Consider the following 20,346-nt stretch of genomic DNA (forward strand, 5'->3'; position numbering starts at 1 on the left):
CCTCTATAACAATTTTTTCCTCCTCCTTTTGTTGATGGGCAGGCTTTTTGGTTTGGACCTTTCCCTTCTGCTCCCTAAGGATCCTTTTAACCTTTATAGCAAGGCCAAAAGTTTCCAAAGCCTTGTCTTTATTAACAATAGCCTTGGCCAGTTTCTTCTGCCTCTTTTGCTGAATGTCATCCTAGTTCACTAGAGGAATAAGTAAGTTCCTCTTGATGTCAACCTTCATTACCTTCAGGTTTACAACACTGAAGTGTTGTTATCTAGTGATGAAGCTGCCCTTGTTGATAATGGACTGCTAGGAGTCATCATCCATTCCTTTGAAGACGTGGAAGACTTAGTATTCCAAAAGAACTTTGTTGATGAGGTCGGCATAGTAGATGTCATCCACTCCTCCCAAAGTCTTCATATTCCTCAAGATGTTGATTTAGATTGTGTGTAAGTTGTTTTGTAAAAATGTACAGTAAACAATGTAAGCTAACTTTCAGTAATCACTACTAGAAAGTAAGCTTTTAACATCGGTTACTAACCGATGTTGAAAGTACCAACGTTGAAAGTATTATTGTTAACATCGGTTATTTAACATCAGTTAACATTTTAACATCGGATTTTTAAAAAACCGATGTTTGTGTAGGTTAACATTGGTTTTTTTTTAAAAAAAAACCGATGTTGTTATTAGGAATTTTTTTTAATATACTGTCTATTTTTTCAATAAACCCAAAAATTAACATGCAAATTTTAAATCATACCACGCAACATAACATATATTTGAATTATATTTTGAAACAGTTTTAAGTAGAAAAAATCCATGACAAATTTTTTAATAACTATGAATAAAAAATGTTCAATGTTAAAAGGAGACATGGATTGTAAAAAATTTAAAGCAAGCTAGTAAACTAAAATTACAAATTTGCCTAACATCCTAAGTTTCATTTCTAACTTTCAGATAAAACATAAGTTAATAATATAATACCAATCATAACAAAATCAAATTTGTTTGAAATAAATAATTACCGTTTCCCAATTATTCTTGAAACTTACTAAGATTATAATTGACATCCAGTGCATCATGTAATATCCACACTCAGTGCTTCCTTTTTGTCTATTACACTAAATACATAATGAAATTTAGATATTCAACGTTAACTACATATTAGTCTACGCATACATAAAATATAAGTAGAAGCATTGTTTAGTTTAACAACAATCCACCTAGCACCAGCCTTGGATTTAGGTTGTGGAGTATCCTCAAGTCCTTTCAAAGCACTGTTGAATACAAACAAGGATTCTTATTGTACAATTAAAATATTGATGTTCCTGACTAATGCTAATGCATATGTATTGAAAAATAATACTGACCTGTTAATTATTCCTTACAGGTAGTTGTCTGGCCTATTATGCAATAAACAAAACTAGACGAAAAGATTTTCCTTAGGCAAAATGATGACCATTTGCCAATGTGCACTGCAGTGGATATCAATATAGGCTATTATAGTATTATACATTATTTAAATTCGTTTGTTCAGTTTAACTTACCCATTCAGGTAGGCTCTTAGGTAGACATCCAGTTCTTCATGTAACTTTTTGATTCAAATTACGATTGCCTAGATCTCTGAATGGACTGTCGCTCGAGGAATCCATACACTTCGGCATTTCCTGCTCGCATACTTGTCTCAGTCATATGCCTATTGTTGTTAACACAAAGTAAATTATGTATGAATTTAAAACAATAATTTAGGTAATTAACAATAATCTAAATTGACTTATAGAATCTACAATTGTATAATAGATATGCTGAGACATTGACCATCGTGTGCTATTTCAGACAGATCTTCATTCTTTATGTACAATGGGAAGTGTTCATTAAACACCCCAAACACGGTAGCATCCCACATAACCTGTAATGGCTTCAGAAAAAGTTGTGGGATGGTTAATGTCATCAGATATAGGGGATCATCAACCTCATGATCCGGCCTATCTGCAGGTTTTGCTGGTCCTACAGCTCCCTGTTTATCCAACAGATTGGTTAGCTTCACCACGAAAATATGGTCAAACTTATTGGTTACTGCACCGATTGTAAAAACAAGCTTCTACTTTGTGAGTTATGCAGAAAGGAAGTTTGAAAAATCAATTATTCAGAAGTAAGTAGTACATTCACTCTTCAGCAATCAACATATTTAGTCTCAAATGATCGAATGAGTACTAATGGACAAATGAGTTGGAGGGACTGATCATATGGATTTGTTAAATCAAATTTACATGAGGTCAATTAAGCAGTGAACTTTTATTCTCTTATCATAAAAGTATTTATGTTTCAAATGCGACAAATTAAGAAAAAAACTTACTAGTATGAAACAAGACAGTATGTTACCAAAACATATATATAATTAAGTTCAGAATACAAGTCGCTGCTTATAATTAATCAGTCAACCAACCCACATAGCCTTTTTAATTTGCTAGTGCACATAGGAAACTTGGTTGATCACTGCAAGTGTAGTTTTGTCACTGGGAGACAAATAATGCACTCACAACATTGTTTTGGCTCAAGAAGATACAATGCATAACTTGAACCATCATGTAGCAAGACATCTTAGTCATTTATCAGGTTTTGTGCTCACTTCTGATCTAGGGAAGTATTTAGGGGTTTTGTGATAACACTACGTACCCATTATTCAATCTCCTCATGCCCTGCCCCAATGAAAAACACTATGCTACCTCAATCAAAATGAGACCAAGTACAGTGATCACAACTATTGGAACACTACGCAACCTCAATCAAAACGAACAACACTACACTACACTATGCTACCCATTATTCTACTTTTGGAAACTCTGCCAAAACTGCAGTGGTCACAAGTATTGGAACATCGCACTCAAAGTGCGAAGTGGCCGCCATGGTGCTATACACATTACAATAGACATTAAGCATTCAAAGGTCTACAAAGTGAGCACGACTTACCTCAATCAAAATGAGACCCTATGAGCGCGAGTGAACACCCCAAACAAACTGCAAAGTGAGCACCAGTTCCACAAACCAAATCCTTGTAGTAGAAACAAACAAAGGACCTTGCAGTGAGCACAAGTTCCCCAAACATACCTAGGTATTCAATAGAACATGTTACAGAGAAGAAAGAGTCATGAAATGTACCTAGGTGGAGAAGAAGAAGGTTAGATAGAGAAGAAGAGAGCTTAGATGGAGAAGAAGAAAGCGCGAGCAAATAGGGCTCACGTCTGATATATTTTAAAATGTATGTCCAACATCGGTTTTCAATAAATAAAAAAAACCGATGTTAACAAAATGATGTTAATGTTAACATCAGTTTTCTATAAGAAACCAATGTTAACTTATCATATATTAACATCGGTCTTCAAGGATTTATTTTGGGTTTTATTTTTATTTGTTGTTCAAATACTTTATATTTAATATTTATGAAGGCGACACGATAAACAAAAAACATGCCACCACAATAAGAATCATAAGTGACATGCTGAGACAAGTGTCAAAAAAGAAAAGAAAAACATTTAAAATGTTCAAACAGTATAGAACTGCTAAAATATATAATTCATATTAAGATTTTTAAGGCAGATGGTTGTGATTGCAAGTAAAGGACCACTTTTTTGTAGTGTCACTACAAAAACATTTGATTAATTTTGAAAATCTCTCACAACAGATTCGCTACGCACATATAAGCACTAAAAGGAGTTATCAAGTATGATGTAGAAAAAAGGAAAACAATGGATTAAATTAGCTCTAATGGTATTAAATATATTATATTAATAGTATTAATTATTGTAATCAGTTTTTCAAATGTAGTTTTCTTTTAATGATTTATTAAATGATATATTTTATATTATTAAATTCATATAATTAAATTCTTATTAATTTCACATTAATCACTTTTTTATATAAAATAAGTAAATAAAAAAGTATGTAAAATAGTTATAATTAGAGATTGAATATAGCTATTGATATAAATGGATCTCATTCATAATCTTCAATTGTGATGGGTGTACATCCACCCCTCAAGTATTTCAAGAAAACAAATACTGTCTCATACCAACAATATTATACACAATATAGGGTATATATTGAATTGGATTGTATCAATCACAAGTACATCTTTAATATCATTTCATAGCAAGGTCAGAAAAATAGAATCACAGTTAAATTAACATCATCACCAATGTGATTAGAATGATAAAAAAACTTAACAAATAAAACCCAAGACATCACATGATAATTAGAAAAATACAATAACAATAAATAATAGAAATATTATAAATTAGATATACATAAATTAATATTATATACACAGAAAAATATGTACAAAGAACATTTTAGTTGATCAAGCAAATATCATAATTTTTGCCTTAATCGAAACCTATCCAAATCCAAGTGTGATTGAAAAATCACAATGCTACAAAAGAATAATCTGGCACAACCATGCATCACGGTCATCAATTAACAATGTTAGTTATCAACAATGAAAGCTTGTTAACAAAAAAAATCATTAGCTTGCTCTTAATTTAATTAAGTAGTTTAAATGCTTATGGTAAGTTGATAGCAAAAGATTAGTTCCCATTTCAGTATTTTCTTTTAATCAAATCAACACAGTAACTCGTGTTTGTGTTCCTTTACAAGTGAATTGAAATAAAAAAAATTAGGTTAGGGTTTAGAGGAGAAAGATGATGGAAAATATTTTGTACCTTGCTAATACCCCTGTCACCAATTCAGTAAGAAGATATCAACCTATTTCATACCTTGTACATGATGGTGCTTGTAACATCCCAAGTTTTGTAAACTAGATTAAAATGAATTGTTATTTATAAATAAATAGAATTTTAAAAATAATGATGAGATTTTTATAAACAAATAAATAAGGAGATATAATTATTAATTAAAATAATGATTTGAGAGAAAATAAAAAGGGTATTTTATTTATTTGTTTGATAGAGAATAAAATAAAGTTTGTTTTTATAAAATAATAAATAAATAAATAGAGTAAATAATAGGTCGAAAATGTCCCTAGCTATAAATAGAAACATGATAGGTCAGTTTTCAGACTGACTCCTCAGCCTCCTCTGTCTGACAATTTCATTTTTTCTCTCTCCTCCCAAAACCCTCTCTTTTTCCCGCAGACCACCTAACCTATCTCAGAAAAATGATGATCTCGGACTCATTCACCGTTGGATCTTTGTGAAATTTGAGCACCCCGTTCGCAACCCAGTTCCGAGCATTCTCACTGTTGTAAATTTCGATATTATATTTGAGATAAGAGAAATACCCCTCACATTGTAGCATTTTCCTTTCCCAAAGAAACCCAGAGCTGTCTCGGAAAAACTACGATCCCGGTTTCGTTAACCGTTGGATTTTCATGAAATTTGGATATGTTGTTAGAAATTCAGTTTAACACGCTTTCACCGTTGGAAATTTTGAGATAATATTTTTGGAAGGAGAAAAATAAATCGCATGATGACAGTACAAGTGGAGGCTTCAATCCCTTCTCTGTCTCTTTGACGTTTGGGAACTCTATCGGAGCAGTTAGAGGAAAAAAATTGGAGGAATCTCAGGGAACCGCTAGAGATGCTGCTATCGCTGGCTGAAGACACGTGAGCCCGCTTAGAGGTAAGGGATGAGTTATTCATAATTGGGAACTAGTGAGAACATGTGTAGGGATCCTTAGAGATATCAATTGGAATGAGTTTTGGGGTGTTTTTATAATTTCATTTTATCCTTATAATTATTACAGTGAATTATATATGTTTGACAGACCAATTGTTGTAAAATTGATATGTTATTGTGTTGAGCGTGAACCCTATAAATTGAGTACTTTTTCTAATTAATATGAATTGATGAAATAAAGTAAGGAGAAATTTAGAGAGATATTGATTTTGTATTTTCTCTTTTTCTTGCTGTTTAAGTTTTTATATATAATCTAAAAAATTAATATCATAATTGAAATTGACCAAAGTGTTCATATAATTATTTAGAATTTGTGCATTGAAAGCTTACTTTGAAATTTGTGATTTAATATGATGTATGCTAGTTTATATATATAGAGGTAGTTATTTATAATAATAATTTATGTAAATAATATTGTAGAGTGTTATAGTATGATTCCAAAAATTATTAAGTGTTGGAGTTTGAGAATATTATGATTAAATTTCATGAACATGTGTATGTTGTACCTTATGAATATCATTGGGAATGTTATGAGATGGTTGATGTGATGTTATGAGATGTTAAAGTGTGGACATGATATTCGATTGTGAATAAGTGAATGTGTTTAACACTTGATGTTACATTAACTATATCGTGAGCTATGAATTATACAATAACCCGACCAGTGTTTATGCGCAGTGTTAAAGAGAAAGTGTAGGTTCCTAGTTAGGAACCAGTGTTAAATTGTAGTGCAATTGTGTTAAACATGTTTGAAACATGAGTGTGAGGTCGTGGTATTGTATAATTCATGAGCAGTGCTTATAAATGAAATATTTGATGAATTGTGGAATAATATGTTGCCTTGAGATTATAATATTGTTATTGAGATTGAGTAAAAGTGTAAAGTAGAACAGATGTTGAATTGTGAGATACGTGAAAACATGCGATGGTGGATTGTGACATTATGAGATGTGAAATTGTGAATGAGTTTTGGTTGTGAGTAAGTGTGTGATTAACTCTTGATGTGACATTATTTGTGTTGTAAGCTGTGAATTGTACAATAACCCGACCAGTGTTATCTTGAGAAAAGTGTAAATGCGCAGTGTTAAAGAAAAAATGTAGGTTTCCTATTTAGGAACAAGTGTTAAAGAGAAAATGTAGGTTCCTATTTAGGAACCAGTGTTAAATTGTAGCGCAATATGTTGTACGTGTTTAAGACACGAGTGTGAGGTCATGGGTATTGTATAATTCACTAGCAGTGTCTGTGTGCTAAAATGATTTTAGGGGTTGGACCTGAATCAGGAGGGAGAGGCCCTGACGGACTCTTCAGAGTGTAGGCCTTGGGGGTCACCGAGTTTGAGTGCTCCTTTAAGCCTATGCTGATCCCATATGGTTGGAGCATTCTTGCAAAACATCGTGACCCTGACTGATCTCCCTATGATCTTACTTAGTGAGAGTGACCTGGCAAACCCATTGTGTAGTGTGTCTTATTATGTACTCCTAAGCGCCCCAAGGTGGTTTTTCACTGACATGGTACCACATTGCATGTAGGCTTGAGTCTTAGCATAATTGTCTCATGCGCTTGCTAATTGTTTATTATGAAATTGAGGTGTTATTATGTCTTGATCAGAACGTGTGATTCTTGTGTAATGTGATTGATGATTGAAAAGTGTGATTGATGGATGAAAAGTGAATTTTGAATGACAAAGTGATGAAATAATGCGAGATATGCTAAGTAAATTGTATTTGGCTACTATATGTTGTTTTGTTTCTCTCTAGTAGTTAGCAATGTGATAACTCACTCCCGATTTGCTGTTTGTGTTTGGATCCTGTGATGATCCTGAACCTTGTGTTCGGGGGAGCAGATGGCTAGGTGAAGTGCTTAAAGGAACCTTGTGCTGAAGGACGTCGGGACACAATGCTCTGATAGGATGTGACAGTGGGACATAAGTTTTATATTAATTGCATAATGTTAGTCTATTTTATTTTATCTCACTGATTTAACAAAATATTTTTGTAAATTTTGACGGCCTTGATTCGAGCCGAATATATTTTTAATAAGTTTTAATTGATAATAATGAAGTGAATGTGAACCTTTTACCCGTGTGAATTTGGTTACCGATATTTTTTATATATTTTATTTATTTATATGTCGGGGTAGAGGGTGTCACAGTGCTCAAGGTGGCATTGTCATCAGTCCCGATTTATTGTTTTTAAATTACTATGGCCAATAGTCACAAGAGTAGGAGAAGGTATGGTCTTGTTTTTCAGATCACAAAATATAATAAGTAGAGGGCTTTAATGGAACAATGTGCAAAGGGTATTTTCATGGTCTTTTAAACGATAGAATTTGACTAAAAAACAATAAAGATAAAATTGCAAATTTTACCCTTTAACAATAGAATTTGGCTAAAATATCAATCAACACATTGCTAGTAGGGAATGCAGTCTCCTTAGAAGGTCGTTTCCATTCGAAAAAGTGTACTCCTTTGTAAAAAAAATGGACACGGATGACTTTTTTTGGTCAACTTTGGTCAATCTTGCACTACAGGATCCTTTTCGGGGTGGAGAAGATTCATCCTCAGATCAAAAGCCATCTCATCATCAGAAGAAGCATTACCACAATAACGAAATTAACATTGAAAGCATCAGAACTATGAATATGACTCGATTTTGCTAGCAATAAGCTAGTTGTATTAATGAGTGGGTAAACGATCTTTACTCATGATAGCTCAGACAAAATCGCCAACAACAAAGTCCACTGATTGGCGCTTCTGGTAAGCTTGTAACTCATAATTTTTAGTTGAAATTGTCAATTTTACACATGCAATCTTAATTCTCAACACACTTTTTGGATGAGTCTTCCAAGGATTGTGTTGCCTTCTCTAACTTTTCTTCCTTTTCCAGCGATAAGGTAAAGCTACAAAATTGAGTCTTCCAATGTTTGATATAAGTTTTGCAAGACCATCTTTAATTCGAATAAGTGGCTTAAAGGTGTAAATGCACAGTCCTTCCAAGCGAGCAACTCAAAGGTGTAACACCATCTTAGAATTTCGTATGAGCATCTTCAATGAAAATGGAAGACTTGAACGAAAATGGTTGGCTTGCTCCTCATTGTTCTGGGAATAGATAAGGATCTATATAATGAGCACAATGTATGAAGGATGGAAAAACTTCAATTTATGTAATCCCAGGTTAAGACTTGTAGTTCACACTAATCAATGACTAAGAAGCAAGAACCCAGCCATGTTTACAGAAAGGATATAGAAAAAATGACTTTCAAGTCTTCCTTTGAAGAGAAGAAGCAGATTGAGAGTCAATTGACACAAACAGATCAAGTCAATATGGTGAATGATACTACTAATACCATATTAATACCAATAATCGTAAAAATTAACAGAGAAAATTTTTCTCCATTATGTAATTGTTGGTAAAATGATGCGAGAATGATTACAAGTGTTGATCTCACATTTTATAAACAAACTTTCACAATTAGTGATAAAAGAAATAGCAAAATTGAATATTGAATATTGAAATAAAAAATTCTTACTAATTCCAACTAAATGTGTAGTTGCAAATTATCATCTAAAGTTCAAGCATTTATGACATGTTTGATTCTCATTCTAGTTGTAAATAGAGGAATTAAAAAATATGGAAAAGTTTAACAAGAAATTTGAGGCAACAACAAAATCAAAATGGCATAATAATTAAACAACAATTAAAGGCATCCCAATATATAGTTTAAGATTGTCTCGTCATTGGTCAATATTAATTAGTTCCAATGCTTTTATTTGTCGTACGCCATTTCTTACGCAGCTCCATAATGACCTGGATACAAGCAAACAAGACCACTAGTTACAAACAAGATATATTAACAATTTATTACATGGTATCTAAAACTCAGAAGTAAACTATAAGTTCAGGTTATAAAAAAGTAAATATACACTAATTAAGAATAAAAAAGTAGCTTATGATACATCAATGTCATTAGAAGCTCTAATTAGTAAAGTTTTTCTTTTCTTCGTTGTAGATGTTGAACTCTCTCCTGCTACTGTCTCTTTCTTTTTTACCGAAGTAGTCTTCTTAGAACTATTAATGCAAAAGTTAAAGATATATAGTTGATCAGAAATTAAATATACACTAAAAAGTATAAAAATGACTAAATTTATTAGTAGTACCTAGTAAATAAATAGGAGGATTATTAAAAAAAATTATACCTTGTTTTTAATGCTTCTTGAACCTCGTTTATGTCTATTTGTTTTGCCTTGTTTTTTGAAACCTCATCTTTCTCCAAATCTTCCAATTCAACACATCCAAATAATTTTCACTGATCAAATTAACTCATTCTAAAAGTGTAATACATTCAATATTATAAAAACTTTATAAGATAGTAATCAATTATGGTCCCATATTCATTGAATTTGTAAGGATCATAATTTATCGAGAATAAGGAGCAATATTTAGCAAGACCAATATAAAAGGAATGTGGATGTTATCTTAATTAACAATTTGGGAAATAACATGTATAAAGGAAGGTATACATTTGTTCTATAATCAACGCTCCCTCAAATTACTCACACCTACAAAGGATTATGAGAACACAACAAAGATTACATCGGAAGAAAAATAATAACAAACACAATAATTTAATGTGGTTCGACACCTCTTACCTACGTCCACGGAACTGTCTCAACAATATTTTCCTATCACATAATTGATTAGAAGATTGTAATCCACCCCAAATAGTGTATCACTTTACAAACCTGAGTACCACACTCAACGGTTACGAGAAATGATAACACTCTCACACAAAGACACTTTTCTCTCAACAAAGTGACTTTGTTTCACAATCTCTCTTTTCACACACACTCTCTTCATGCGTATCTTCTCCATTAATTCTCTTCTCTATTTATAGTGAAGATTGACACTGACTATAATAAATAAGTTCTCTAGGAAGTTGAAACAAAAACAACTTCCAATTCATCCAATCAAATACGTTTCATCTAGTAAAATGCAATCTTTCACTTTGTATTTAAACCAGCTAAACCTTTGTGATAAAAATTCAATTCCCACTATGTATTAAATGCACCTTATCTTTTTCGCTTGAAACACTACAATTCTCCCCCTCAAGCCAAAAGAGAAATATCCTTCGATCAATTTGAAAGTGAACAAACTCCTCCTCCAACGGAAGTATCTCCCAACACTTCTACAATATTAGAAAACTTCATTTTCTTCTTCACTTTGCAATCATGGTTTCTCTTCAAGGCTTGTCCATCCAAATAACAAAGGTTATCTTTATTTTTTTGTCCTTGCAATACCAAGTATCTCCCCTTGTACACCTCATCCAAATTCAAAGTTTATCTTCCAACATAATAGAATAATTCTACACCATAGTTAGCCAAATGATCAGCGCATACATTACTATCTCAGAAAATATGGGAGCCACATTGATAACACTAAAAGCCTTGAGGACTAAAAGGGAATCCACCTCCAGCCAAAGCTTGCCCTAACCTTTGGAATGAGCTATAGAAATAGCCAAAACAACTCCCTCTAGTTCAGTTGTAAAGAAAGAAAGATACGCACATATAAAACATATCCTCCTAAGAAAGCACCAGAGTAATCATGAAATAACCTACCATAGCGAAGGGAACCATGAAATGATTTTACCAGCCTTGGGTGCATGAATATTGATGTTAAAAGCTTTGATGACCTGAAACTCATTCAAAGAGGATCTCATACAGCTTGAAGTAAGATAACCGGCCCACAAGCAAAATATGAGCAAACATAAGGATCATTGCTTGCTGCTATGAGACAAAAAGATTATGAAAGCAGGCTTGATTGTGGCAACTTAAGATCGCCCAAACCACAGAGATAAAACTAGCAAGAACAACATCTTTAGCTTGCGGGCGAACAACTAATTTGCCAACAACCAGGATAAGATCCATAGGAGAAGCAAGATTAAAACCATGACCAGTTAAGTTATAGATTATAACCAAGACCAAATCTAATCTCCAACCCAACTTCTTCTGAAAGAGAGCATACTTTGTGCAAAGCAAGAATGGCCAAAATTCTTTGTAACATTTCATAGAAATGGAAAGACGTTAAAAAAAATATATGGAAAATTCTGGTTGTATACTTTGTAGGAGGTTTATCCATCTTTAGTCATAAGACATGTAAGATGAAGAGAGAGAAAGTATGAATCGTAATAAGAGTCGCACAAAAAAGGTACCTTGAAAGAAAAGGTGACATTTGACAGCAACAAAGAAAAACAATATCATGAATAGCTCTGTGGAATATGTGAGAATGTTTGGATTAAGATTTGGATAACATGTAGGGATTCCCTAGTTCTTTTATAGTGAATTCAGCTAGATTTCTATGGAACCCACAATACCTTTCAGAGGTATCATTAGGGGGCATTATTTGTCCATCAAAATCAATTAATTACCTACCAAAGATTGTTTCTCTATACGAATCAATATCCATGTTAGTGTTTGAGCATTCACCTAGATTAAGGATTCTCTTGTGAATTGCATCACTTGCTCCAATGACAGTAGAATTCGAATCAACAAATATTTTTTTTATTTGAATTCTACTGTCAAAAGATTTTTACATGAACTTTTCATGCTACCATGTTTCATATTTTCACAAAGAAATGAGTAAGCAAAACATTTCCTACCTTTGTTTTTCCCTTTAGCCTAACTAGTATCCCATTGTGCATAGCATTATTGTAACAAGTAGATTTACTCATTTTAAAATGAATGGTTGAATATTTTTTTCACTTTATTGAGTGTTCCCTGGACATTCCAACATCTTTAATCATGTAATTTCAAAATTTATGCTATTCTTTGTATCGTAAATTTAATTTTTCTACTCTTCCTTCACATCCTCTTGCCAAAAAATATATGGAACACTTTTTCTTGAACATATACATATTCATGATTTCCATTATGCATAAGAATCATATCGAGAGGAAAGATGACATAAAATAATTAAGTAAATCAACATATTATAACTAAGAACCATATTTAAAATATGCTAGTTAAACATCATAATTATATATTAGAGGCTAAGGACTAACTCACCTCCAATGTCCAAGTTTTGGGTATTCTCATTCTCACTCATTTTCAGATTGATGCTCTTGAAAACCCTTTATCAAATCCAACCAAGAATTACAAAATCAAAAATAGAAAAAGAAAAAGAAAATCATTTAAAAGATTCAAGCCCCCTTTTGTTGTATTACCACCAAAACATTTGATTATTTTTTAAGATCTCTCTGAATAGACTCACTACGTTCATATAAGCACTAAATGAAATCATCAAGAATGATGTACAAAAAAGGGAAAGAGAGATTAAATTAGCTATGATAGTATTCAATATATTTTATTACCAATATTAAATATTATACTCTTAATTTCTAAATGTAAGTTTCTTTTATATATGGTTGATTTTTTAAAACTAATTTTCTTAAAAACTTAATTATATAACAAAATTGTGTCATACCATACATTTTATCATACTAATACTTTTTCAAATAAATTTTTCATATGTATATATATATATATATATATATATATATATGTGTGTGTGTGTGTGTGTGTGTGTGTGTGTGTGTGTGTGTGTGTGTGTGTGTGTGTGTGTGTGTGTGTGTGTGTGTGTGTGTGTGTGTATTTGAAATTTATTCTTCATAATGTTTTATAAAATAATTTATTTAAAATTTTAATCAAATAACAAATTAGCTTTATACCATAGATTTTATTATAGTAATACCTTTCATCAAATCTAATTTCTTAAATATTTGCTTGACTTTTACTTTTTCAAAATAACATATTTAGCCACATATTGTCATCCCATTGTTATAACTAGATATTTGTCTTCATTGTTCATGAGTATTTTATTACAAATCTAAATTATGTTCATTACTAGTATAAAGAAATCATCATCATGAGCAACAACACATAAATGGGTCATCAATAGGGATGACAATAGGTAGGGTAGGAAAAGTATAATAGTAAACATCCTCATACTCGCATTATAAGCAATACATGTAACCGCCCTCATACCCGCATTTGTAATATGAAAGGAGTGGTTGATTTCAAAAAGATAAGTTTTGCTCTAGGGACTTTTCCTTCATTAATGTATTATTTAATTTAATACAAAAATACAATTAATGTATACAATTTAATGATTTAGTAAATGATATATTTTATATTATTCAATTCATATAATTAAATTCTAACAAATTTCACATTAAATAAGTAAATAAAAGAGTATGTAAAATAATTATAGTTATAAATTGAATATAGCTATCAATCTGAACGGATCTCATTCATAAGCTACAATTGTGATGGGGTGTACATCTACCACTCAAGTATTTCATGAAGACAAATAGTGTCTAATGCAAACAATCTTATACACAATATATAAAGGATATATATTGAATTCAACCGTATCAATCATAGGTTCCCTTGACTATCGTTTCACAATGTCAGGAGAAAAATCACATAGTTAAATTAACATGAAGACAAATATTGTCTAATAAATACAATCTTACATACAATATAGGGTATATATTGAATTGGTGTGTATCAATCACAAGTACATCTTAACTATTGTTTAAGAGAAAGGTAAAAAAAAATTTACATAGTTGAGTCAACATCATTACCCATGTGATTAGAATGATAAAAAAACCTAAAAAATGAAATCAAAGACATCACATGATAATTAAAAAAATACGATAACAATAAAGAATAGAAATATTAAAAATTAGATATACATAAATTAATATCATATACAGACAAAAAGATGTACAAACAGAACCTTTTAGTTGATCAAGAAAATATCATAATTTGTGTCTAAATCAGAACCTATCTAAATCCAAAGGTGATTGAAAAATCGCAATGCTGTAAAAGAAGAAATTATTCTGCATGGTTAAATATTGTCAATGATCTAGCCCAAAAATACAATGGTATCATCGACAAAAAATGTTAGCTATCAACAATAAAAGCTAAAAAAATGTTAGCTATCAACAATAAAAGCTAAAAAATGTTAGCTATCAACAATCAAAAGCTAACAAATGAGAAGTTAGGGATGAAGAAGGGTTGAAAGAGAATGTGGTTTTGGAGATGAAGAGGGATTGAGAGAAAAACATCAACGATTTTGTTAGGATTTTTATTTTTATTTGCAGCTTTGGATACTTTATATTTAACATCAAGTATTTCATGAAGGCAAATATTGTCTAATAAATATAATCTTATATACAATATAGGGTATATATTGAATTGGTGTTATCAATCACATGTACATCTTGACTATTGTTTAAGAGAAAGGTCAGAAAAAAATAACATAGTTGAATCAACATCATTATCAATGTGATTAGAATGATAAAAAACCTAACAAATGAAATCCAAGACATCACATGATAATTAGAAAAATAAAATAACAATAAAGAATAGAAATATTAAAAATTAGATATACATAAATTAATATTATGTACAGAGAAAAAATGTCCAAACAACAACATTTTTGTTGATCCGGAAAATATCATAATTTGTGCCTAAATCGAGACCAATCTAGATTCAAGTGTGATTTAAAAATCACAATTCTTAAGAAGAATAAATTATTCTGCATTGTGAAACATATTTAATGATCTAGCATGAAAATACATTGCAACCATAAATAAATATTGTTAGCTATCAACAATAAAAGCTCAAAACAAAAAAAAAATCTGTCATGTTGCTCTTAGTTTAAGCAATTTAAATGTTTCTAGTAATTAAGTTGATAGCAAAAGATTAGTTCCCAATTCAATATATTTTTTTTATCAAATCAGCACAATAACTTGTGTTTGCATTTTTTAGCAAGTGAAGAGAAATAAAAAAATCACGGTAAGGTTTAGAGGAGAAAGTTGATGGAATTTTTTTGTACCTTGTTAATGCTTCTGTCACCAATTTACGTAGAGGATGTCAACCTATTTCATTCCTTGTCCATGGCGGTGCTCATGGTGGCATTACCATCGGTCTCGATTTATTGTTTTCTACTTGCGATGGCCAATGGTCACAAGAGCAAGAGAAAAATATTTAAAAGTTTAAAAACAGCTTAAAACTTCTAAAATATATGTCCAATTAAGATTTTTAAGCCAATTTGTTATGATTGTCGGTATAAGCCCCTTTTCTTGTAGTGTTACCACCGTAACATTTGATTAATTTTTAAAATCTATCACAATGAATTCACTATGTACCTATAAGAATTAAAAGAAATTATCAAGTATAATGTAGAAAAAGTAGAAAAAGATGGATTAAATTAGCTCCAATTTTATTAAATGTATTATACTAACATAATTAAATGTTATAATCATAATTTTTAAATGTAATTTGTTTTATATATGTTTGAATTTTTCTTTTTCAAAATGATTTGAAGCTAAATTTCTTTAAATTTAAGTAAATAAAAAAATTGTGTCATACCATACATTTTGTTATACTAATAATAATTTTTTCAAATCTAACATTCTTATTTATACATTTGACTTTTGTTTTTCAAAATGTTTTTAAAAAATACATATTTACATTTTTAATTAAATAAAAAAATTGGCTCATACCATAGATTTTATCATACTAATACATTTCTTCAAATCTAACTTTCTTAAATATGTGTTTGACTTTTACTTTTTCTAAATATCTTATTTATTATTTTTTTTTAATAAAATAACAAACAAGACAAATCTACCTATTTATAAATATTATATTAATAACATTAAAAAGTATTCTAAAAAACCATTTAACATTGTATGAGTATTTTATTACAAATAAAAATTATACCTATTACTAGTATAAAAAATATGAGTAGCTCTTGAGCACAAAAATGGATCATCAATATGGATAACAATGGATAGGATCTCAAAAGGGTACTATAGAACCATTCTCATACGCCTGATAAAAACAATATTTGTACACGCCCCATACATGTGTTGGTAGAACTATAATGTGAGAGGAGTGGTTCATTTTTATAAATTATGTTTTTCTCGAGGGATTTTTCCTTCATTATTATATTATTTAATTTAATACAAAAATATAATTAATGTATAAATTTTAATGATTTATTAAGTGATGTGTTTTAATTAATTAAATTCACATTAAATGTTTCTTGATAAAATAAATAAATAAATAAAGTATGGATAATAATTATTATTAGAAATTAAATATAGAAAATGAGTTCGATTCATATCATTCATAAGCTTGCATTGTGTTGGAGTGTACATCCACCTTTTAAGTATTTGACGAAGAGAAATATTGTCAAATAGAAACAAATTTATACAAATAATCGATTCCCAGATTTCTAAAGATGTAGAAAAAAGTATGAAAAAAAAACAAAAAACATTGTTTAGATTTTGTAACGTGTACATTATTTTATATATCATTTGGTTAAAAAAATTTATATTTGTATTATTTGGGTAATTGTTTTTGTATTAAATAGGTAAAAAATTCTACTCATGTAAAACACAAACTTTTGTAAGTTTTGTTAGTTGAAATAAAAAAGTTTATTGGGTCCCATATCTCATTTAATGTTTGTCTCTTGATATTGTAGTTTTCAAAAAAAAAAAATCATCGATTTTTGGATAATTACTTGACAGTTTGTTGTTTTGCTTGCTGAATTTCGTTTGCTTGGCTCACGTTTTTGTGATTTTGGATTTCGATTTGGAAATTTGGGTTTTCTTTGCCACGATCTCAATTATTTTTTATTTCATTGTGATTTGATCATTTTTTCCTTTTCCATTTAGGTAATCATGATTGTGTAATAAAGCACGCACATAAGATGGTCATGGTTTGCGAAGCATAATTACGACGCTCATTATTTCCGATTTGTTATATCAGTTTTTTGTTCTTCTTTTCTATTTGACTCTCATTCTTGTGTATAAATCACATGAACTTGTTGGAATTAGGATTTAATGCTTGAATCTGAAATCACCTTTGTTGTCCATTATTGCTTGATGAAATGTCAATTTGATGTGTGCCTATTTGATGATGTCCATAGAAAATCTCTTCTAATGAATTTAAGAACAGATAATTGCACTAAAGAATTTTTAGAGAGAGAGTGTGTATGTAAGAGAAATAGAGAAAGTTATGGATGGTTTTGAAATTGAGCTTTGGAAAGTTCTAATATTATGTAAACATTGATCATTTATAAATCAAAATGTTAATCTTGGAAAAGCATGAGTACATGGCATATGATTGTGGTTTGATCTGACAAGTACCTTCTTGTTGTATGAAGTGCATAAAAAATGAGTGCTAATTGGTTTCATTTGATTAGACTGTTGGCAATACAGGTAAACTTTCTATTGCCCCATGAAAAAAGGAGACATTTAACTGTATATCATTTTGTTATTGTTTACTTTATCAAATTACTTTTTATCATGCACAAGTGTGTGTGCACATGCTGCTCTCAAAACCTATTTGTGATTGAACTTTTGATTTATCATTGTGATAGTCTAGCAAGCCAGTCAGGCTGAATTCCAGGTAGCATTGTAGATTCATAAAGAAGTTGAGCCAATGTTCATTGGGTAGATACTCATGAATGAGAAGAGCTACACCACTACAAATAACATATCCAATGGGTAGATACTGATGGTCATGCATTTGACAAAAAGGAAAAAACATAAAGAAAAAGAATTGTAAAATAAAAATAATGGCAAAAGATATCACTAGAAGTCTAGAACTACAGAGAAAAAAAAAATCATGAAAACAAAAATATAGCACCAACTAAACTGTACAAGGGCAAAGTAGAGAGTTCTCCGTTATTAATTTTGAAGATCCTTTAAAGATTATTTCTTTCTTCTTAATGTTTGACTCCCTATCCAAACAGTTCTGCAAATGGGGCTAAGACATGCATCTATGTTATTAAAATAACTCCTACACACAAGTAGATAAAGCAAAGTTTGCCACTTCAAAATGACACCCATTTAAAAGAAGGGAAAAGTGTCAATGAAAAAATAAAGGAACCAACACTACTAGAAAAACATGATTTGACGACGCACATTCTACGTTGGTGTTGAAGAACCCGTCGTAGTTGTCAACACGGTGGCATTTACGTAATTATATAATATTTTTATGTGGCGCGTTTGTTGTACAACGACATTTGTCTATAACCCCGTCGTTGTAGTTTTGATGGAAGTCATCAAAGACGGTGCTTGTAGGTACACTGTCCTAGAAATAGTCACATACAAAGTCGGTGTCATTAAACACCGTCGTAAATTTTGTTGTTTATATAGTCTCGCGGTAAACACCCTCTCTCGTACCCTCCAAAAACCTAGCGCCCCCACTATTGCCTGAACTACTTCATCCCACCATGAACTCCGTCCCGCTACCACCTTGACGTTTTGATTCCTGCCGTGAAGTACTTGAAGCCGAAGTGGACCTGCTGCTCCCACCACCGCCACGTAGCCGAAGTCATGCCTTTTTGAGTGGCGTTGCCACCTTTCGAGTGTTCCTGAAGGTAAGGATGTCGAAGTTTTTGAGTTCTATTTTGGAAATGGTTCAATATGTTATAGTATTAAGGGTTTTTGAGTTGTTCTTTGGTAATGCTTGAATATGTGATTATCGACTTGTTCACTTGCCTTGACAATGTCATCGTTCAATATGCAAAAAGGATTTGAAGCAAAATAAGTGAAAATCGTGCCCTTTTATGTTTAATTGTTAGTATTTGAATTGTTTGTGGTTGTACCTTTACTTAAACAAGAAACCCTCTTTCCCAATTGGTATCCCATCTGATTTCCAAACATGCTCTAAGACGCTGATATTGAGAAAGTGATTTTCGAACATGCTGCAATCCCTTTCCACTCATTGTTCATGTTACTGTACTAGTGTTGTTCACACTTATCGTGGGGAAACTCTGCTCGGGAAAAATGTATTGTTATAACCATCATTTGAAAAAAATAAATTGTGTGAAACAAGTTACTATAGTATACATCTATCAACTGCAGGCTGCTATTTGGAACTAAGTACGAAAAGGTCACTCATAGAAACTAAGTACAAAACGGTGCGTATCTTCTGAATCTGAAATACAGTTTTGCATCTGTTTCTATTGGTTCCAGGCTGTTATTATATGGGCTCTCTTCAGACTTTTTCGTATTGTCATATTTCATACCTGTGTTTAGTTCAAATTGTCAACTCATAGAAATAATGTTATTTTGTTCTTCAACGCCTGCATAATATTGAAATTATGGTATGCAATTCCTAATAATAAAACCAATCTTCATATATTTTTAATTTTAAATAGATATTGTATTTTTATGATAGATGTGCCAACATAGATCCAGAATTCTGGATGTTGATTCTGTCTTTGTTAACTGTGGCTTGTTAGCTATTGGAAATTTGGTTTTGTACTCATTTTATTAGATTCCAATAAGATTGTCTTAGTGAATGATAACTTTAATCTAGACCAAAAAAACTATTGGAAATTTGGAATAGGGAAAGAAAGCCATAGAGAATGGGCAACGACATCTTATATCAGTGCATGCGATTTGCCTCTGTGTCCAACTTGAAAAATTGTGAAGAGTGTAAAATTTATTATCTCCTTAATTAGGACAACATAGCATCACCTTCATATATAGCTAAAAGATGCAATAGTTTGTTACACCTTACAAGACAATAGAATAAACACTAGAAATTAGTTTGTTACACCTTACAAGACAATAG

Source organism: Glycine soja, chromosome 10, assembly GCF_004193775.1.
Source record: "Glycine soja cultivar W05 chromosome 10, ASM419377v2, whole genome shotgun sequence".
Lineage (NCBI taxonomy): Eukaryota > Viridiplantae > Streptophyta > Magnoliopsida > Fabales > Fabaceae > Glycine > Glycine soja.